The sequence below is a fragment of the Canis lupus genome, chromosome 27 (genome assembly GCF_048164855.1).
Source record: "Canis lupus baileyi chromosome 27, mCanLup2.hap1, whole genome shotgun sequence".
NCBI classification, from domain to species: domain Eukaryota; kingdom Metazoa; phylum Chordata; class Mammalia; order Carnivora; family Canidae; genus Canis; species Canis lupus.
The window spans coordinates 23476451-23487909 of record NC_132864.1 but is presented as its reverse complement, the minus strand read 5'-3'; the positions used below and the strand labels follow the sequence as shown (position 1 = coordinate 23487909).

Here is an 11459-nt window from a genome sequence, read left to right as displayed (position 1 = left end):
AGGCTATTTAACGAATGAATTTTCATGTCACCTTCTAATGACAGCACGGACTGTTCCAACTTCGGTGTGTGCCACAGGGGATGTTATATTAAGTATTTTCACCCACGTTCCAGGGTGGGAGACCTCACGTTGTCTACACGGTTCTTGTTCCGGCGTTTCCACAGTAGAACCTAGGAAATAAGTGGACATAGAAAGAGCTGTTGACCGGTTGCTGTTAGAAGAGCCTCGAAAATTAAGGAGTCAATCTCATTTCCAATTGCACCCAAAAGCATAAGCTATCTAGGAATAAACCTAACCAAAGAGGTAAAGGATCTGTAACCTAAACACCACAGAAAGTTCCTGAAAGAAATCGAGGAAGGCATAAAGAGAAGGAAAAATATTCCATGCTCATAGATAGGAAGAATTAATATTATGAAAATGTCCATGCTACCCAGGGCAATTTACACATTTCATGCAATCCCTATCAAAATGCCATGACTTTCTTCAGAGAGCTGGAACAAACCATCTTAAGATTCAAGTGTGGAACCGGAAAGGACCCCGAAGAGCCAGGGTACTATTCAAAACGAAGACCACAGCTGGGGGCATCACAATGCCAGATTTCAGGTTGTACTACAAAGCCGTGGCCATCAAGACAATGTGGTAGTGGCACAAAAACAGACCCATAGATCAATGGAACCGAATAGCAAATCCAGAAGTGGACCCTCAACTTTATGGTCAACTAATCTTCAAGAAAGCAGGAAAGATGATCCCTGGAAAAAAGACAGTCTCTTCAATAAATGGTGCTGGGAACATTGGACATCCACATGCAGAAGAAGGAACCTAGAGCATACTCTGACACCACACACAGAGATAAACTCAAAAAGGATGAAAGATCTAAATGTGAGACAAGAATCCATCCAAATCCTAGAGGCGAACAGAGGCAACACCCTTTTTCAACTTGGCCACAGCAACGTCTCACAACATACATCCATGAGGGCAAGAGAAACAAAAGCAACAACGAAGTATTGGGACTTCACCCAGATCGAAAGCTCCTGTACAGCAAAAGAAACAGTCCACAAGAGTAAAAGACAACCTAGAGAACGGGAGAAGATACTTGCCAACGACCTCTCAGACAAAGGGCTAGTGTCCAAGATCTATAAAGAACGCATTCAACTCAAGAGCAAAGAAACCAACAATCCGATCGTGAAACGGGCAAAAGACACGAAGGGATCATTGGGTGGCGCGGCAGTTTGGCGCCTGCCTTTGGCCCAGGGCGCGATCCTGGAGACCCCGGGATCGAATTCCACGTTGGGCTCCCAGTGCATGGAGCCTGCTTCTCCCTCTGCCTATGTCACTGCCTCTCTCTCTCTCTGTGTGTGACTATCATAAATAAATAAAAATTTAAAAAAAAGAACCAATAAAACTTCCTTTAAAAAAAAAAAAAAGACACGAACAGAAATCTCACAAGGGAAGACAGAGACACGGCCAACCAGCACATGAGAACATGCGCCGCATCGCTGGTCATCAGGGAACTACCGATCCAAACCCCCATGAGATACCACCTCACACCAGTGGGAATGGGGAAAAGTCACAAGACAGGAAACCACAAATGTTGGAGAGGAAGGGACAAAGGGGAACCCTCTTGCACTGTAGGTGGGAATGTGAACTGGTGCAGCCACTCTGGAAACCTGTGTGGATGGAGGTTCCTCAAAGAGTTAAAAACAGATCTTCCCTACGGCCCAGCAATTGCACTGCTGGGGATTTACCCCAAAGGTGCAGATGCGGTGAAATGTGGGGACACCTGCACCCCGATGTTTATGGCAGCAATGTCCACCATAGCCAAACTGTGGAAGGAGCCTCGGGGTCCATCGAGAGATGAATGGATAAGAAGATGTGATCCACGGCTACAATGGAATATTACTCAGCCATGAGAAACGACAAATACCCACCATTTGCTCCGACGCGGACGGACCTGGAGGGACTTATGCTGAGTAAAATAAGTCCATCGGTAAAGGACAAACTTGATATGGTCTCATTCATTTGGGGAATATAAAAACTGGTGAAAGGGAATAAAGGGAATGGAGAAAAGGAGGGAAAATATCAGTGAGGGTGACAAAACAGGACACACACCGAACTCTGGGAACTGAACAAGGGGTAGTGGAAGGGGAGGTGGGCGGGTGGTTGGGGTGACCCGGTGATGGGCACTGATGGGGGCACTTGGCGGGATGAGCACTAGGTGTTATGCTATATGCTGGCAAATTGAACTCCAGTAAGAAAATGTAAAAACAGAAAACATTTTGCTAATATTTAACACGGACTAGTATGTCCAAATGTTAGCTTCACAACCCCTCCCATTAAATCTGACCAAATTAGAGTTCTCAATGCCATTTCACGATTTTGGCCACAAACTAATGACTGACCTTTTAAATTAAGATGTGGACACATGAAACATAAAGAATACGGCTTAGGAGGTTTGTCTTAACAATGGCACCCCGAGCAAAACTGAATAAAGATTCTGTTTTGTGTGTGTGGATAGAGCAAAAGAGCAAGTGTAAGGAGGAGACGGGCAGAGGGAAAGGAAGAGAGAATACGAAGCAGGCTCCATGCTGAATATGGGTGAATCTGATGACCTTGAGGTCATGACCAGAGCTGAAAACCTAGAGGCAGAAACTTAGCTGACAGAAACACCCAGGTGGCCCTAGGACAAGATTTCTTGAGGCTATTTAATGAATCAATTTTCATGTTACCCTCTGGGATCTCCGCTGATGGGTCAAGTTCTTGCTATGGAAGATGGTAAATATTTTCACCCGTTTTCCAGGGCAGGTGTCCCCAGGTTGTCTGCTCGTTCTTCCTTTTGTTGTTTCCACAGGAGATCCTGGGAAATTAATGGACATAGAAGGAGCTGTTGACTGACAGGTTGTTGTTAGAAGAGCCTCGAAAATTAAGGAGTCAATCCCATTTACAATTGCACCCCAAAGCATAAGCTACCTAGGAATAAACCTAACCAAAGAGGTAAAGGATCTGTAACCTAAACACCACAGAACGTTCCTGAAAGATATCGAGGAAGGCATAAAGAGATGGAAAAATTTTCCGTGCTCATAGATAGGAAGAATTAATATTGTGAAAATGTCCATGCTACCCAGGGCAATTTACACATTTCATGCAATCCCTATCAAAATACCATGGACTTTCTTCAGAGAGTTGGAACAAACCATTTTAGGTTTAGTGTGGAACCGAAAAGACCCCGAAGAGCCAGGGGACTATTCAAAACGAAGACCACAGCTGGGGGCATCACAGTGCCAGATTTCAGGTTGTACTACACAGCCGTGGCCATCCAGACAGGTGGTACTGGCACAAATGTGATCCTGGGAAATAAGTGGAAATATAGATCATGACTTGTAGAATTGTCCTGGTGTATGTAACCTCAGTCCTTCAAAAACCCAGGAACCCAGAGGGGACGTACATTTCCAAAGTAAAGTTTTTAAAGGATTATTTTGAGCTCACTCAGCTGTGCACCCAAATACTCTAGGGATAGTCTCCTCAAGGGGCAGAAAATCAATTATGTAAAAGCAACAAGTTATTAACAGCAACTTACTTAAGAAAAACATTTGGTGCCCTTACAGAGCAATTGCTTTTGACTCATATCTGATATAAAGTGATTTAAATTGGCAGAAGTAATGATTACAAAAATGTCTCTAAAATATCCTTGGCCCTAAAGGGAGGGAAAAACAAAACAAGACAAAACCAGGGAGGGAGACAAACCAGAAGAGACTCTCAACTATAGGACGTAAACTGAGGGTTGCTGCAGGGGAAGTGGGTTGGGGGATGGGGTGACTGGGTGATGGGCAGAAGGAGGGCCCATGATGTACTCCTGAGTCCTTGTCGTATACACTGATGAATCAGTAAACTCTGCCTCTCAAGCAAATAATACGCTACATGTCTCTTGGATTTTAATTAAAAATAAGTAAAATACACTTGGCCCTAGATGCCCTAAAATTTACATCCAAATATCCTAACTGTAACTCCTGAAAATCACGTCCTCTAGGTATTCTAAGATATCGGCAAGCGTGACTGTTTTGTAGTTTAAGTGACACGTTTGCTTAATTAACAGAAGATGTCTACCTAAGAGAGAGAAGGGATTTTCAAAATACTGGATGAGAGGTTTCATGAAGTAGCTTAAGCACTTCTCACTTCACCTTCAGATGCCTAATCCTTACAGATTCCTTAGAAGGCTGAGAAATTAGTAACCATCCACGTTAACGCAACATCTTTCATAGCTCTTAAAACCACTAATCCGAGGGTTAAGCTCCTGGGGTACCTGGGTGACTCAGTCCGCTGGGCTGGTGACCTCAGGGTCCAGGGGTCCAGCCCCTTAAGCAGGCGGCGCGCGGGGCAGGGGCTGGAGGCTGCCCCATCGGAGGCTGCGGGGCGCCGGCAACGGCCAGGAGGCGGCGGAGATGATGAAGACGGCGGTTGCGCTGGGAAAGAGCTTGGTGCACGCGGCGTGGCGGCGGAGGGGGCGGGGCCGTGGAAGGGGCGAGGGTCCGGCGGGGGCGGGGCCGCGGAGGGGCGGGGCCGCGGAGGGGCGGGGCCGCGGAGGGGCGGGGCCCCGGGAGGAGCCCGGAGCAGCAGGTGGCCCCGCCCAGGCACCCCCCAGAAGCGCTGAGTCAAGGCAGCAGGTCGGCCCACCGGGCCAGTGCGGACGAGGAGCAGGAAGGGCGAGGCGCTGGCGACCCCACCACGGGAGTCGCTCCCTTCTACGCACGGGGCCCGCTTCTGAGACGAGCGCTGCGTGTTATGCTGTATGTTGGCAAATTGAGCTCCAATAAAAGTAAAAGAAATTAGATTCTTTGTATCTGAACCTAGAATATAATATTTCAACCTGTAGCTTCTTTGTTTATTCTTCATTCCAATCTTCTATAATTCTCATAAAAAGAACATGGGTCTAGAACACAATGAAGAAAAATGAAACTCGTGTGTATGTGGAGGGGGTTAATAATTCTGGGGAGTTCCTAAAGTAAGGGAATATTACTCATTTAATATATGTTGATAGCATCAGTCTACACCCTCGTCAGTATCTGTTCTAGGGACATTTAAGTGGAGATTTTCTTCCATGTGACTGGAATTTCCAAAGAACGAGACCAATCAAAGCCTCTAGCTCTAGTAACACAGTATATTTTAATGACCTAGAATTTCTAACATATTTATCTAATTCAGCATCTTTACTGATCCAAATTTTCTATTTTTCTCTTTTCTTTCTTTCTTCTTCTTTCTTTTTTCCTTCCCAGCTAAATATCTTTTCCATTCCCCTTCTTCTTCTGTATTTTGATCAGGTCCTAAGAATTACATCCACAAAATATGGAAATCCTTCCATATAAAACAGATAACTTACTAACTGGATAACCAATTGAGAACTAAGAAGGAAGATCTTATTGAAAACTTTGGAACTTTTGTTTTGATTCCAGAGATGCTGGCATGAGTACAGAAAGGGAGTCATCTCAGATAAAATGATTTATAGATTTTTCTTAACAGAAGTTTTTTGAGGGATCCCTGGGTGACGCAGCGGTTTGGCGCCTGCCTTTGGCCCAGGGCGCGATCCTGGAGACCCGGGATCGAATCCCACGTCGGGCTCCCGGTGCATGGAGCCTGCTTCTCCCTCTGCCTGTGTCTCTGCCTCTCTCTCTCTCTCTGTAACTATCATAAATAAATAAAATAATAAAAAAACAGAAGTTTTTTGAGGTCCTTTCATATGCAAATTTATTCAAATAGCACTTACAATTAGCCATCTACCTCTCTATATTTGACCATTTAATTCTCAGAGAGCATCTATTTTCTTTTCTTTTTTAAGATTTTATTTATTTATTCATGAGAATACACAGAGAGGAGAGAGAGAGAGAGGCAGAGACAAAGGCAGAGGGAGAAGCAGGCTCCATGCAGGGAGCCTGACGTCCTCCGGGATCACGCCCTGGGCTGTAGGCGGCGCTAAACCGCTGAGCCACCGGGGCTGCGCGAGAGCATCTATTTTCTGTGAAAGAACCCGGGTGTTGGAATGCAGGAACAGAATACTAAGTGAGCTATCATTCCAATATTGTGATTATACGATTTGTTAGAAAATAAGAATTTATTTATTCATTAAAGATTTATTTTTTTATTTATAATAGACATAGAGAGAGAGAGAGGCAGAGACACAGGAGGAGGGAGAAGCAGGCTCCATGCAGGGAGCCCGACGTGGGACTCAATCCCGGGACTCCAGGATCGGGCCCTGGGCCAAAGGCAGGCGCTAAACCCCTGAGCCACCCAGGGATCCCCGAGAAGAATAATTTAAATATGTATTATTGCCTTCTCTGTATATCTGTACTAAGCAGGTGGTAGGAGGAGTAAGCCTATGCAGCTCTTTCTGCATTTACTTGTGGAACCAATTATAGAAATAATTATGAAAACGAATGCAAATAGGTATTCACTTGGCATAGAAAATTATTTTAGCAATGAAATTCTTGAGTTTCCATAATACCACTGAAATATATACGCGCATATATAATACATACAGACCATGTGTATCATTTCTCTGACAAGCACACACACACACATACATATACATATATACAAATATATGTATCAGTGGTCAGAGGGATTCTCCTCTTTTCTAATTTTATCAGATTTCTTTCATTTGGCATTTCCTTTTCTTTATTCAAAAACTCCAGCTTTCATTTCAGTCATGAGCAAGTCTAGGACTTGAGCTAAAGTGGCAGGAGATGAGTGATAGTAATAGGGAGAGAGATCAAGAATGAAAGGGAATTGGTATGACTAAGCCTCAGCCATAAATGGCCCCTGAACCAAAGTCCAGAATAGTCTTGTGAGTGTGTGTATGTGTAAAAGAAGAAAGGATAAACATTAGGTCCAACATTATTAGTACAAACATGAGATAAACATAAATCAGAGAAATACATTAAGCAAATCTTCAGTGGCCAAAATGAGGGGGAAAGGTGGAAATGACTGATAGGGAGTCACTCATCTTTTGGGTACTCTGGGACACTTAAGAATCTCTGCCAAAAGACTCGGTATTTCAAGGACAAGAGATTGAAGAGCCTAACATGAAAATCTCTTACATAGGTCTGGGGGTTGAAGTTAAACTATTGATAAGAACAGAGAAATCCCACAGAAAGAATTTAACCAAAAAACCGATTTCTGGTTTCGTACCTTCACATTCAGTGTCCAGAGTTCTCTAGAAAGGCACACCCCCAACAAAAGATTTAGAGATGATGAATATAAAGCCTTGCTAAGCAGTTATTCAAATCCTACTTCTCAAACAAATGAATAAATCTCGAGTGAGAGTCAACAGAAAGACCAAAGAACAAGATTCTCAATAATAACAATAATACGAATGATTAATAATAATGTAGCAGCTATCTCGTAATATCGCAGGATCACGCCCCCAGCGGAAGGCAGGTGCCCAACCGCTGAGCAACCCGGGCGTCCCATATTCTGTCCATTGTAGAGATGAGAACACTGAGGCCCAGAGCGTCAGTGACAGTCCCGCCGACTTCCTCCCGCGGCCGCCTCCAGCCTGGCACCGGGCGCACCTCCAGGAAGGGACGCAGCCCCGCCCCGGCCCGCCCCGGCCCGCCCCGGCCCGCCCGGCAGAGGGTGGGACCTGCGGCGCCGCGCGTGGTGGGCGGGGCTGCCCGCGGGGGGCGGGGGGCGGGGCGCTGGCCGGGCGAGGCCTGGGGCGTGCGCGCGGCCCGGAGGACCCTCCCGCTGGGCGCCCGGGCGCGCGGCGGCGGCTCGGGAGGGGCGGGGCGGGGCGGGGCGGGGCGGCCGCGCGGGGGGCCCTGACGTCACCGGCCCTCGGCCCCGCCCCGCCCCGCCCCGCCCCGCCCCGCCGCGGCTGCTGCAGCCGAGCCCGCGAGCCAGCGAGCGCCGCCGCCGCCGCCCGGACGGGAACGCAGCGCGCGCGGCCATGGCCTCGGGCCCCGCGGGTAAGCGGGTGAGCGGGCGCGGGGCGCGGGGGCGGCGGGAGGGCGGCCCGTGCCCCGGCCCCCAGCGCTCGGCTGACCCGCCGTCCCCCCGTCTCGTCCCACAGAGGCGGACACGCGGCAGAGGCTGCTGCGCACTGTCAAGAAGGAGGTAGGTGCCGGGGGTGGGGGGGGGGATGGGGTGAGGGGGGGCCGGGGGCGCGACCCTGGGGAGGGAGCCGCCGAAGCTCCCCCGGGGCAAGGGTCTCCAAAGGGGTGGTGGCCCGTGGCAGCGGGGCGGCCACCTGAGCCGTGGGGCTCACCTGGGGAGGGATCGGCCTCCTGCAGGACTGGAGGCGGGTGAGTTTGGGGGTGGGGGCCTCAGGTACGGGGGGGGCTCGATGTTTTCCTGCTGTGTGTAGGGGCGGACGCAGCGGGAGGGCCGCCCCAGATAGGGGGCACACCCGGGTGTGTCTGGGTAGGACCCCCTCTGGTGGAGGAGCAGGTGGGTGGGTCTCTTTAAGGTGAGGCAAGCACCTGGGGGCTGACTGGACTTACTGGGAGGTGAGGGGCTGGGTAGGGCTGCAGGAGGAGGACCAGACTTCGGCAAAAGGGAACGGTTCACTTTGGGATAACAGCCCCCATCTCCCCTTCCCCACAATTCTCAGTCCTTAGAACCGCCCCCAGGAGCTTGGGGACTCCCTCCCCGAAAGTCCCTGGTCATTGGGTTACACCATCTGTGGGCCTGTGCCAGGGCGTCTCGGCAGGCGAGTTCCCCTCACCCACCCCTCCCCACCCCCGACCCGCAGTAGGGTGCGAATCAGGCAGGGTTCACCTGCCCCTCTGCCCCCTTCACTCTCCTTGGGGCCAGCTGGGAGCCCAGTCTAGCCTTTCGTGAATAGCCCTGGACTTCCCGAAGAGGGGCGAGCCTGCAGCGGCGGGCTCCTGGGAAGCATGTAGATGCCCGGACTGCGTGTGGAGCACGCTCACTCCTGTGTGGGCGACGACATGTGCCTGTGAGTGTGTGTATCTGAGGCTGTCTGTGCATCTGCCTGGAGATAACCAAGTGTGTCTCCATATTGCGTGTACACGTGTCTGTGTGTTGATCTGTCTTTGTGAGTGTGGTGTGTAACCGTGTGATGCAGAAGTCTCTGTGTGCGTGAGTGAGGCTGCGGCCATGTATGTGTGACTGTATGTGTGTGTGCTGCCCTCCTTATGCTGCCTCACATCCCTCACCCTGGGACCCGGTCACTGTTGAGCGGCATCACCTCTGTATCTTGGGTCCTCAGCTCGAGATCACAAATGGCTGTAGACCTTGGGGCTGGCCTGATGGCGCGCGCGCCTGCGTGTGTGTGTGTGTGTGTGTGTGTGTATGCATGCGTGTGCACACACGAGGAGGGTGTCAGCCTGGTGTCAGCACCGAGCACCCAGAAGCCCCTCCCTGCATGGTGGCAGTCAGCCATCAAAGACAGCCTGGAAGAGGGGACCGGTGGCTGCCCCTCCCTCCTCAGGAAGCATGGGCGCATGTTGTGTGTAGGTCTCTGTGTGGCGTGTCTCGTGTTGTTTAAAGAATCAGCTCTAGAGCTAGTTGTATATTCTGGCATTTCTGAATAAGGATACATAATGGGAGACGTGGAATTCCTCAGAAAGGCCCAGAACTTTTCAGTTTAGCCCTCTTAGAGGCATTGTGGGGACCTGAAGAAAGCTCTATCTAGATAGACCACCTTTGCAACAAAACCTGCACACCTACAATTTTCTGATGACTGAGTTGGTGGAGGGTGTCTTATAGAAACTCTCTCAAAAGCCTTCAGGTTAAAAGCCTGTAGTCTCTTTGTTCATTGTTTAAACCTAGATGTCATTTGTACTCCCCGGAGACTGTCACATGGAATGGCTGTGTTTTCTTTTCTTTTGAAGCGTTTAGTTATTCATGAGAGACACACAGAGAGAAGCAGAGACACAGGCAGAGGGAGAAGCAGGCTCCCTGTGCAGAGCCTGACGCGGGACTCGATCCCAGGACCCCGGGATCAAGCCCTGAGCCAAAGGCAGACACTCAGCCACTGAGCCACCCAGGCATCCCCGGAATGGCTATGTTTCTCAGGAAATGGCTTGCTGGTTCAATGGAAGGGATCTATACAGGTAGAAGAGCCTGTGAGCAAGGCGTCTGGGAGGGCAGTGCCTCTCGGTATCTGCTTCTGGGCAGGGCTTCAGCTGGGCCTCTGGCCTGGTTCTGCCAGGAGCTCCCTTGGTGCCCTGGACAAGTCCTTTCCTCTCTCAAGGACTCAGTTTCCACAGCTGGAGAAAGAGGCATTGGTGCAATGCTCCTGGAGGTCCTACCCATGTCAGTCTAGTTTGGAATATCGGCAAGCTGTGGGGGACACGTTGCCTCTAGTGACCGGAGTTGTCAGCTTGCATCCTCTGTCCTGGGAGCAGCCGAGTTTGGGGCTTAGACTGAGCTTTCTGCCTGGCCTAAGGCTGAGGCCATCACTTGATCAGAGGGACCCTTTGGCATCCTGCTTGGTGCCTGAAGTGGTCAGGGACAGAACCTCGCAAGTTTGGGCAAAGGTCCTTGACCCTGGATCTGCAGTCAGAGGGCAGGTTTATAGTCACAAGTTGGTGGCTGATTCTAAATTCTGCATTTCTCAGGGCACATCATTTCAGTAATCAGAGTTTCCATAGAGTGGGTACTATTCTGTGCCATATCCTGTGTACACGGTGACTTGATGAGGTGACTGAGGCTGCCCCCATTTCATGGACAAGGAAACCAAGCCTGGAGACGAGGTGTGGATTGCTCAAGAGAACACTGCCAAGAAGGTGCAAAGCCAGGGACTTAACCCCCCAGATCTGTCTGACATCAGAGCCAGGCTCTTACCTCTATATCCTAAATGTGCTCATCCGTGTCTCCACGGCACCACAGTCTCAGCTGTGGGTGGAATGATTTCCATCTTACAGAGGTGAAAAATGGCCCAGACGGGATAAGTGATTTCTCAAGGGCACAGAAGCAGTCAAGGGAAGACAAGTTCAAGTCTTCTCTGAACCCCTTGCTGAGCATGGGTGCCCCTAAGGGCATGGCGATGAGTCCATGCCCCACCAAAGCAGACCTCCTCTCTCCTTGCCTTCCTCTGCCCACCTCTTGGGAGAGCATCTTGTCCCAGTATCAGAGAGCCAGTCTTCAATGGAATGGTGGAGGGAAACTCTTTGCCTAGAAATCTGGGAGTCAAGTCTGCTCTTCCTTCTCCTCATCTTTTGGGTTCAGAGAAGTCACATCCCTGCGTGTCACAGCCTCATCCAAAGGTACCTCCCGTCATTCTTCCTGGAAAGGGTGGCTTAACAGTCAGTTTCTTTAGACAAGGTTTGCAAGCTTGGGCTGAGCCACAGAAGCCAGAAAAGCCAGCAGCGGCTATGGGGCTGGAAGCTCTGTCCTGTGCTGACTCTGGGAGCCAGTATGACTCAGAACCATGAAGCAGGTCAAGAAGGAGCATTGGGCTCACCCGGAGCTGGGTTCAAATTCTGCATGTTTACTTACTGAAG

At 49.9% G+C, this 11459-nt stretch overlaps 1 protein-coding gene across 1 annotated transcript in view; it reads left to right on the top strand.

The window, feature by feature from the left end:
* The first annotated feature begins 7860 nt into the window (after nucleotides 1–7860).
* The window catches only part of LOC140619448 (2'-5'-oligoadenylate synthase-like protein 2), a 106237-nt gene continuing 102638 nt past the window's right edge, over nucleotides 7861–11459 (top strand). The window contains exons 1-2 of the mRNA XM_072802834.1: nucleotides 7861–7955; nucleotides 8060–8103. The gene's annotated coding sequence lies outside the window, so the exon portion shown is untranslated. The remainder of the gene's footprint in view (nucleotides 7956–8059; nucleotides 8104–11459) is intronic.